At 42.9% G+C, this 11,453-nt stretch overlaps 1 protein-coding gene across 2 annotated transcripts in view; it reads right to left on the bottom strand.

Annotated features, from left to right (window-relative positions):
- Window positions 1-11,453, bottom strand: part of CAVIN2 (caveolae associated protein 2) — a 291,429-nt gene that overhangs the window by 262,183 nt on the left and 17,793 nt on the right. The window lies entirely within an intron of this gene.

Genomic DNA, 11,453 nt, shown 5'->3' with positions numbered 1-11,453 from the left:
TTAAGCAGTAACAATCACTTACTTCCTGTGGAATTGTTCTGTTCTATGCAGTTTAAGAGTAATGAGTTGATGAGCTGTCAACTACAATTATAAGAGCATTCATTTTAGTTCACATTTCTACTAGGGGCTAGCACAGCTGTAGCGGTGCCAATTTCATAACGTAATTAGGAGCAGGATGCAGGATCACTTCCCATTTCCCCTTCACCAGATGCCCTTTGGGAGTGCAAATTCCCCCTGCACGCTTAACTACAGTTAACATGTACGTCAGTAACAATGTCAAAGGTGGTTATGGCAGGGTGTCTTCCAGTACTGTTTAGTGCACCTATGATTCCCAACCTTGGTTCCCCAGATGCTGGACTGCAACTCCCATCATCCCTGATCATTGGCCATGTTGGCTGTGGAATGATGGGAATCCAACATCTGGAGACCCACGGTTGGTAAAAGCTGATCTACACTGACTGGCAGTGGCTCCCCAGGATTCCAGGAAGGGATCTTTCCCAAATCAGCCTGGAGATGCCAGGGATTGAAATCAAGTATAAAACCATAAGAACCTAATTAGAGCCCTGCTGGATCAGACCAAGGGTCCATCATCCAGCACTCTCTTCACACAGTGGCCAACCAGTTGCCAACCAGGAACCCACAAGCAGGGTATGGGTGCAACAGCACCCTCCCACCCATGTTCCCCAGCATGTTCCGGAGACTCTGATACTAGAGGTAGCCCATAGCCATTAGGACTAGTAGCTATTGATAGCCTTCTCCTCCAAGAAATTACCAAGCCCCTTTTAAAGCCACACATTGTTATCTTTTCGGCACCAGGTCAAGACTTTTCTCTTCTCCCAGGCATTTAACAGCATTTAACAACATATGCTGAGTTTGTTTTAATAGACCCCAGAACTGTTGTTTTTAAATGGATACTGTTGTTTTTATGCTTTTGTGGTTTTAAATTTTGTATACTTTTTAATGTTCACTGTTTTAAACTTTTGTAAAGCGCTCAGAGAGCTTCGGCTATGGGGCGGTATATAAATTAAATAAATAAATAAATAAATAAATAAATAATACAAATTGGTGGCCATCACCCTTTCCTAACTGGAGCGTACACACACACACACACACACACTCCATATAGCTTTACTTGTTGCAGAAAAGAACATGGAATGGCAACAACATTTTTGTACGTGTACTAGGCCCTAGGGGGAACTGGGTGGTGGGGAAACTGCAGCTGAACTGGACTTAAGGAGTTGAGCATAAGTCAAGCAGTTACCACTAAAATGAATATGCAACAGGAGTTTAATAAAATGGCAGCTGAACGGACCTTTTGGACAGGTCTACATGCAGCAGCCTTTCCCAGCCTGGTGTCCTCTTAATTGTTTTAGACTTCAGTTTCCATCAGCCCCAGCCAAGGTGGTTCCCATGGATCAGAAAAGTTGCAAAGACACCAGGTTGGGGAAGGATGATTTACAGCATTCCAATAATTTAAACATGACTTGTGAAGACTGAACTTAGAAGATAGTTATTTAGAGCAAGAATAGAAAGCAGGGCATGAGATTTGGCCTTGGGAGATTTGCATTCTTTTGTTACTTTTGTCACATTTGAAGCAATAAATGTATCAAATGCTGATTTATTTATTTTTATCTTTGTGCCTTTTTTTGCCTTTGTACTTTCAAGAGGAAAAGAGAAATGGGGATGAAAACGCTCTGTAGCCATCGGCTCCTGTGAAAAATGGGAGCTACTGAAATCACCTTCTAAAACTTACTTATACCAGAAACAAGGGGGCCACTTTTGAGTTCTAACAACAATGGAACCTTGATGGAAAGGCTTCATGGAGGATGTAAAACACATCTGATCAATATCAGAGGGGATGTAAGAACTCAGGTGCCACAATGGATGTTGGGGTGCAAGTCCAGCCCTCCTGGAGTCCCATTTCAACCATCCAGGGTTCCATAGATTGCCACTCCCCCTTCCTTTGGCCCCACCCCCTTTCCCTCAACCTCCACTTGTTTGGTGGGTTTCTGGCTTTTGTGAACTTTCCTCCCATTCTAAAAGGTGCTAATGCACATGTCCTACATGTGGGCTTCCACAGGCAGCTGGCTGGCCACTGTGAAAACAGAATGCTGGACTAGATGGATCTTGGTCTGATCCATCATGGCTCTTATTATATTCTTATGAAATGCATCTCCTAAGGATTAGTTACTGTCAGTAAAGCATCAAGCTTAAACATGCCCGTGTTTTGGCCCCACCCCTTTTACCTTCAGTCCCGCCCACCACTGGAATCCAGCCTATGAAAGCTTCTTTGAAATGGAATCATCAACCCTGAATCTATCCTAGGCTTTGTCCAATATTTTCCACCGTAACCTCTTGTATAAGGACTTGATTCTAGAAGGACACATAGGTCAGCCTTCCCCAAAATGATGCCCTCCAGGTGTGTTGGACTACAACTCCCATGCTGGCAGGGGATTCTGGGAATTGCAGTCCAACATATCTGGAGGGCACCAGGTTGGAGAGGACTCACATAGATTTGCATTGGAAAGTTCAACATGGTATTTTTCACTTTGGTATTATGAGAGGGGGAAAAAGATGTATCAAATAAAGCTGTCTAGAGGGTTAAAAAAAAAGCCAAAGTGCCAGAAATGGTTTGTGTATAGCACATGTGTGGAACAAGGATCTTGGCAACGAAATATTCTAACTTCCAGGCTGATTAATTCTATCAATGTTGTTGACAAAGATTAGTATGTTTTTGATGAGTTGTGAAAGCTTATGGCAATAGCAAATTATGTGTGTGTTTTAAATCCTTGTATTTCTTGTGGCTTTAAAATAGCATAATATAAAGAAGAAAGTTAAAAAAGAAAGGAAAGACGGAAGTGCCTTTTAAGTAGATAATTATAGCTGATTACCCACTTACATTGGGTTTAAACAGGTTTTGCTTTAAACTGGCTTCCTAGGCAAATATAAAACCGTCAGTGGCTACAAAGGGCACTTTGTACACAATATTTTGATTCATTCATATCTATTCTCTGGGCAAAGGACAATTGCTGATACTGCTCAATGTTCTTCCAGTAAGAACAAAACTCAGTGTAGAAGAGTGCTTGCAGGTGAGGCTTTTATTGCACTCTAATCCTGCCTCATTCATGAAATTTTAGCAGGGGCTCCAAATGATGTAATCTTCCAATTGTAGCCCTCCCGCGTTTCCGCACTGGTTGTTCCATCTTTTTTCTTACCATAGGAAATCCGCTAAGTAAGAAAAGATGGAATAGCTGCACATAGGACCCCTCTGTTTGGAAGCATCCTAAATCAAAGACTACTTTGATCTTTCTACTACTATTAAAACGTTTATGTTCGGGTCAAAAGGGTGCTGTGTGCTATAGACAATGCAGACACGATACACACTTCATGCCTCAGAAGCCTAATAATTCATAATTCAATTATCTCAATAACATGGGAGCAGGGAGGATGGGAATAAGGGACAGACAATGAATCGTGGGGACATCAAATAGCAATGGATGCAGTAAGTGAGAATAAGTTAGCTCATAAAGTGGGTCTTCAGAAGTCAACGGCTTAAATGTGCGGGGAGGGGAACAGCCTAATAAATTGAGGGCATATGTACACAATAACCATTTAGGCCATTTCAACTACTGCTGTGATGTTAGTCTAACTTAAGTCCCATTCATTTCAATGGGTCTAACTCTACATAGGACTAGCATTGGATACAACCTATTGCTTCTTCCATTAGGGTGACCATCTAAAAAGGAGGACCGGGCTCCTGTATCTTTAACAGTTGTATTGAAAAGGAAATTTCACCAGGTGTCATTTGTATATATGGGGAACCTGGTGAAATTTCTTCTTCATCACAACAATTAAAGCTGCAGGTGCCCTGCCCTCTTTTAAATCTGGTCACTCTAGTATAGCTCCTGCAGCTTTAACTGTTGTGATGAAGAGGGAATTTAACCAGGTTCTCCATATATACAAATGACACCTGCTGAAATTCCCTTTTCTATGCAACTGTTAAAGGTACAGGAGCCTTGTCCTCCTTTTCATATGGTCACCTTAGCCTCCATAGAATTCTGGGAATGGTAGTGTGGTCAGAACACTGAGAAGATTCTGTTAAAGATCCATTGTATTCTCACCCCTGCAGGGATTACAGAACCAATGTCCTATGAAGAGAAAGAATAATTATTAAACCTGTTCTATTGTACAGGTAGGCCCCAGAAGAGACTGTTTGGCCATAGGAAACAGAATGAAAGATTCACAGAGAAAGATTCAAAGAAGAAGAGATACAGGGCAGCTGATAGACTTGAGAAGAGATGCGAGAAAACTTAGTAGAGCAAATACTGAATTACAAATCCACTGTGCAGTGACGTATTATTGGAGTTAGGACTCAACCAATTCAGAATTCAGATAGGGAAATCACATGATTGAGTACTGCCCAGTGCAAAAATAAATAAATAAATCTCATGTCAAGGAGGATGGGTTTAGCTCAGGGGTGGGTCACTGTCGAAATCTGCTTTGGTGGCAGCAAAACAAAAATTAAAAAAAGCCACTGGTTTGTGACTGAATTTTAACAGCAAACTGCTACCGAGGGATAAAAAGGGGAAACCTAGCTTGTTTTCAAGAACCATTGGGTTGTTTTTGCTGCTGCTGCTGCTGAATTTGACACTATGGCAATGGCAGAGAATTCAGATATGTGATTCCCCTACCTGCAGTCTGAATGGGCACACTGCTGGGCAGCCTGAATGAGAGGCTTGGCTTTTAGCCTGGGCTAGAAATGTTGAAAGGATTAAAAACCTTGAAACGGATTCAAAGATCCAAGGAAGGAATAACGCTGGTTGAAGCCACCACAAGGATAAATGAAACTGTAGATGGACATCTATACAAATATTAAGAGGAAAGACAGTTATACAGCAACGTATGAAGGAGTAATAATTCTTCAAAAGTACGGAATGGAATGCAATAGATGATATTTGCAGCCCACAAACTTCAGGAAAGGCAAATATTTCTAGAAGGAATCTCTGCTAAACAAAAGAGAGAACTGTAGAGGACCAATTAAAGTTTTCCCTTCACAGGTTTGTGCTTATACCCCCCACACACACAATTTATCGGGTACAACCTAGAATTCAGAAATGAACAGGGCAATAAGCTTGCCCAGGTTTGAGGTTGGTTGGCCCCTTATACTTGACCAAAAAAGAGAAACAAAAGAAGACACTGATCGGCATACAATTTGCATGTGCCAATTTATATGTACAGTTGCAAATTCAGAAATGATTGCTATAACTTAAGTAGAAATAGTGGGGAGACTTTGCGCAGGTAACATGCTAACAGGTCACAGGCTACTACAAGCCCTCTCCTCTACCTTCTTATGGCTCTTTGGGTAGGATCCAGCGGCGCCCTACTGCTGTCGGCCAGTATTGGCTGTCCCAGTAAGTGCATGGCCAGCCCCACCAGTGGCTCCTGCCTGGCCCCCGCCACTGGCAGCAGTGATGTAGTGCTTCCGTGGGCAAGTCCCCAAATGGCTAGAAACTCTAGTTTCTGGAAGATGTGATCTGCCCCTTCCAGAAATGTGCGTTTCCAGTCATTTGGGGGGGGGGGGTTGCCCACAGAAGCACTACAATGGTAGCGGCTCTGAACGTGCTGCCACCGGTTAAGACCATGGCACTGGGATTGGTGGTGCTCACTGCAAGTGTTATGGCACCTTTGGATTTTACCCTTTAACTTTAAACGAGACATGAATTGAACGACCCTTCAAATAACCTCAGACCCAGGAACCAAATTTGGCCCTGCAGGATTCCCCTGGAGGCCACGCCCCTTCCCCAACTCTATCCCCTTTCCCCCAAGCCCTGATCTTTTGGTGGCTTCCCAGCTCTTATGAAGTTTTCCGCCATTATAAAAGGATGAAAGGCCTCTTCTAAGGCTTAGTTAGTGGTAATAAGAGCTTGAAGCTAAAATATGCTGATACTTTTTGTATTTTGATCCAGCCCCTTTTACCTTGGGCCCTGCCCACCATGGGAATGTGCCCTCTGGGAGCTTCTCCTGAATGGAACTTGGCCCAAGAGTTGAAAGAGGTTCAACACCACTGCTATAAATGTAACTTCCATGGTGGATCTTCGAAACAGCCTTAAGAATGGGTTAATCTAATGTCCTGAAACAGCTGATGCCTTCAAACAAAGGTCTTCCTCTGATGGCTCTTCACATGGCGGACTGTCCTCTGTGAAGTAGGACACATGGCCATCCTTGGAGGACTAGAAAAATCTAGCACTTGCAACAATATCTCTGAATTTATTTCTCTTCCCACTCTCCTTTGTTGTCATCTGCAGTATCTGTATATTCTCGTACGCTTATGTCACTGCATAATGTACTTAGTTTTATCATTTGGAACCAGATAATGCTCATGAGATAAACTTGCCTTCACCCCATTAGGGGAGGGGATGAGGAAGTATCTTTAGACGTAGAACGGGATGGCCATGCCAACTGAAATGTTGCAATTGTTTCAACCCTGGTGAGAAACTGATTGCAAAATACTGCAGATATACCGTAGCAATTACCCGTTAGTTCTTTGTGATCCCTTTGCTAAAATGGTGTCTTGGAGGAAAGGTGATTGGCAAGGCTATCCCTGGGTGAATCTCAGGATATACTGCAGTTGCCACCTCACATTTGGTTAAGCAGTTTTGACTTTTTAGATAAATCTTGTTAACCTTCCTGAAAATGCCAGATCAGAATTTCAAAAATAAAAAGATACACTATAAGATTGAGGTTTGTTTCATGATGTTCAAGGGGAGAACATTCTGAAATCAAGAGATACACGTTGTGTTCTGTGGAGCTCAAGACCAGTCTGCCATCCTTTGTTCCATTCAGGGCCAAAACAGACATTGAGTGGGTTTGCACGACACAACAACCCATCATGGGTAACTAGCCATGATGGGTTGTCATGTCGTCCGAAACTAGACCACTTTCAGCAGGGTGGCTTAGTTTTTTGGAACAAGCGACCCTGACAACACACAGCTTGTTCTAGGGGTTGTTCATTCTCTGATGGGTTGGCATGTTGTCTGAACCCGGAAGAGGAATTTCATTGTGGGTCAGCTAGTGAGCTGCTATGCATTTTAAAGGGGAAAGCTGCAATTGATACATCAGTGCACCCTAGCTCACACCAAAAGTGAGATGTGGGTCTTTTGTACACAGGTATTCATACCAAAGTTCAAAATATATCATTAGAAGCAGTCCTGAAACAACAATTCAACCCCAAAGACAGCATTTTATGCAGTTCTTTTCAGATTCATATTTGAGCTTGGTATGATTATTGATAGGTATCCAGGGCATCTTTTGGGAGGGACACTTTGGGATACTTAAAGCTTAAATCCTGAAGCTTATTGCCCTTCTAGGTGTGCTCATGAAGTCGAGGCAATGAAATATTTTATGTCTCATTTTATTACATTCTAAAGTTTATCTCAGTGCCTTGTAGAGTTATGTATCTTACATATGACTCTTCAGAAGGGGTACTGAGTTCCATGAAACCTGCTCCTAGCTAAATATGTGCATGACTGCAATCTTAAACTAGGTTATGGCTAGTTAAGCTTCGTTTCTAATACTCAAATTAGCTTTCTTTACTTGGACAAAACTCCCTCTTGACATGTATGAATCAGAAGGGCAGTCAACTATAGACCTTCACATCTGGCAAGATGGTTTAAATGAATTAATTAACCACATTACACACAACTTGATCAAATAACTGAATGCTGAGAATACCTGCTCATTTTTTTTTCATTTAAAAAGGTTATGGAACCAGCAAAAGTGTCTTAGGAAAAGCCCTGCTGGATTGGGCCTAAGCCCATCTTGTCTGGCACCTTGTGGTCAGCTAGGTGCTTCCAAGCAACTTCCAAGCAGGGATCTAAGACAATAGCTCACTAAATATTAGTTGCCCCTATGGTCTGTTATTCAGAAGTACACTGCCTTTAACCAAGGAGGTTCGACTTGGCTATAATTGCTCATAGCGGCTAACTGAAAAATCGTACGATCCCTGGGAGAGTGTCCTTGGAACCATAGAATATGGTGGATCCCCCCCTCCTGCCATGGACCTTTCCCCTATGAATTTAATACCCCATTTAAAAGAATCTAAACTAATGACCATCACGTCTTGAGCCATGGAATGCCGTAAGTCAACCGTGCAACTGACAAAGCAATGCTAGAGCCAGGAGTCCATGGCCTCAGCTAGATCTGCGAGTCTAGCGCGACGGAGGGGTGAGGATGTCGGAGAAACAGGACGTCGCACCCGCCATTTTGTTTTTTATTTTCTTAAAGGAGAAGAGCGCAGGAGCGCTCATGAGCAAAAGGTTAGTTTTTTTTTAATTTAAAACAAATTTCCCCGTTCACACCACTCCACCCCCATGGGCGCAGAGCTCCTGAGGAGGTCTGCGCCCTGTGCGCGGTTCCTGGCTCTTCGCAAGTTACTGCAAGGAGCCGGGACAACCCGCAATGCCCGCCCACACGTTCCGCAGTCTCGGGGTCAGCCCGAGACCGTGGAAAAAGTGGGCTACAACTGTAGGGCCATATCCCGGGGCAAGGGAGGGATCATTCCTCCCTGCTCCTGGGATCCCCTGTGCATCATGTGGATGCACAGGGATGATCCTGGGGTGATCCCCGGGATATCGCCCCGTCTAGCTATGGCCCAAAATTCCACCTGCAAGCTCTCTGGAGGCAAATGCCCCAGTCTCTGGTGGGAAGGACTCTGAGCAACTTCTAACAGGATCTCACTTACTTAGAGGTTTGGGGAAGGTGGAGGGACCCAAGATTTACTCCTGCTGTTTCACTCCTTATCCAAACCTCCATGCAAGTCGGAGAAGACGTTGCTTCTCCCTCAACCTGCCTGTGCTTCTTAGAGGGCTTGAGATTGGGGCAGAGCTCTGCGGCACAGATTTGGAGGAGCGAAATATCAGCAGGATTTTCTCATGCTGTTTCTTTCCTTATCCATACCTCTGCACAAGTAAGGCAAGACTCTCCCTCGCTTCTAAGCCCTCTGCGCTTGCCAAAGGGATACAGTTTCCTCTCGCTTGTTTAGCAGTTTGAGAAGGTAGGAAGCACTGCAAGAAACTCAGTGTTGTTGCTGTTTTATTTTTCTCCTTATCACAACATTAAAAAACAAACAAAAACTAAAGTAAATCTTGCTTCTTTTAGGGGTGTGCTAAGCTGACGAGGTCCATTTCACAGCTGTTTTACCCACCCCAAAACTGGCTGTTTTGTTTTGGCTATATTTGGGGACTAAGGTGAAATTCTGTTGTGGGGCGTGGAGGGAAGAAGAATTGAATTGGAAGGACTGGCATTTTGGTTTTCCCCAAAAGCCATGTTCTGATGTGGGTTTTGGAAAATGCAAAATGGCTGCTGCCATAAACAACAATCTGCCTCCTTTGTCACTCACCAGGAGCCACCATGATAGTGAACAGCTGTTGAATATCTATAGAAAAACACAAACTTTGACAGAATGGGCAGCTGCTTGAGAGGACCAGTGTTAAAACCCCTTCAAGAAAAGGCAGGTTAAAGGCAAGTTAAAGGCTCGGAGGACGGCAACAAGTTAAAGGCTCGGAGGATGGCAACAAGAGCGAGGGCCTTTTCTGTGCCCCCCCATCCCCAATTGTGGAACAATCTTCCTGATGAGACCCAATTGGCACCGACATTGTTATCTTTTCAGCACCAGGTCAAGACTTATAAGGCCACAACAGGACCAGAACGGACAGAATACAAGGACCAAGAAGACATTTCCCATTTGCATAAGATGGTGCTTTCAGATCTGTCACTGTGAACCCCTTCATGACCTGTCATGTGTCTGAAAGTTTGGAATGCAAATAGATACGTACAAATAGAATGCAGCAACAAAAGTGAGAAGTGCAGAAAATATATTTTCGCTTTCAAGGTTTAGTAAAGTGTGCTTTTACAATAGAAAACTATTCTAATTTTGTATTAGAAGTATATTTGAATTAGCGTATTGGTTCTGAAAGGAAAAGAAGAGTCCTGACAGCACCTTAAAGATCGAAATGTACAGTGTCCCCTGCATATGGTTCAGTCCTCTCCCATTACATAATGCACTTGTGGATCAACTTCTTTGATACCACCTCCCATATCTCCTCCCCATATGTGAAAACTGAACACATAAACAAGAAGGCTAATTTCCATTCCAAGCATACAGAGCTATGACAGGGCTGTGATTGTAGGTCTGAATTGGTTTACCCAGACACAAGTGCTAATGGTCTCATAAACTGGTTCATTGGTTTCTTTAAGAAGCCATTATAATTTTCTGCACCTTTAACTTTCTAACTCATTTTGTTTTGATTTTTGAGCATGCAGGTGTTTTGTCAATCTCTTTTTATTCTGGTCCAAGCAGCACAAAATGCAATCAAACAATCAAATTTCTTGTATTTTTCTCCCCTCCCTGCTCTTTTCATTTTAAGATCAAATATTTACTAACAGTCATGTCTGCAATGGTATTGAATACCAATTCACTGACCCTTAGCTCTAATTTAATGGGATTTTTCTCTTCCTCACATGCTATTAAGCTGCACATTGCTGTTTTTTTTAAATATATATATATATATATATATATATATATCAAAAACCTGACAATACCTCCCCTTTGGAGGGCAACATGAATTTCTTCGTTTGGTGAGCCCCAGTGATGCATGACTGGCAGAATGACGTGTAGCCTGAGCCCAAGTAGGCAAAAATCATGCAGGTCATGTGGTTCCAACAAAGCAGAAAGGAACAATGCCAACGCTTAATAAGGCTTTGCAAACAGTCATTTCTGTGTTTTGTTAGGTTTTTCAGTGCCGCTTGCATTTATAACAACTCCTGCAGCCATATTAGAAAGAAACAAAAGCCAAGCAGAAATAGCACAGTAAATCTAAAGGAGAGAAAAATGAAAAGCTTCCAGAGGTTACGGTTATTATCATTATTTTTTAAAAAAGCAAACGTTATACATTTTCAAAACCTATCTTGACTGTGCCTTGTGGATGAATCGAGCTTAATGAGGCAGGAGCAGGATTGGTATATACAATATAAGTATCAAGTATTTATTGTTTTGCCCTGTAGTGGGGAGTTCAGGGAGGGTTGTGGCTTAGACTAACAAGATCCAGAATAATTATTCCACCAACAGAAGGCTATCACTTGCAGAATGGGACTTCCCCATCCTCTTCTCCCTGCTACAGCACCCCCATGCATCTGCTCCTCCAGAGAAGATTTGAAGGGCGCAGGGGGCTCTAGTGGGGAGGACAAGAAGGGGAAGTCCCTTTCCATAAGTGGTATCTTTCTGTTGGTGCAATGAGGCTTCTGGATCCAACCCAGGAACTTCATAGAATCATAGAATAGCAGAGTTGGAAGGGGCCTACAAGGCCATCGAGTCCAACCCCCTGCTCAATGCAGGAATCCACCCTAAAGCATTATTATTATTATTATTATTTATTTATATAGCACCATCGATGTAC

Source organism: Elgaria multicarinata, chromosome 2, assembly GCF_023053635.1.
Source record: "Elgaria multicarinata webbii isolate HBS135686 ecotype San Diego chromosome 2, rElgMul1.1.pri, whole genome shotgun sequence".
Classification (NCBI taxonomy): domain Eukaryota; kingdom Metazoa; phylum Chordata; class Lepidosauria; order Squamata; family Anguidae; genus Elgaria; species Elgaria multicarinata.
The sequence above is the reverse complement of the archived record's forward strand: the minus strand, read 5'-3'. Positions and strand labels throughout refer to the sequence as shown.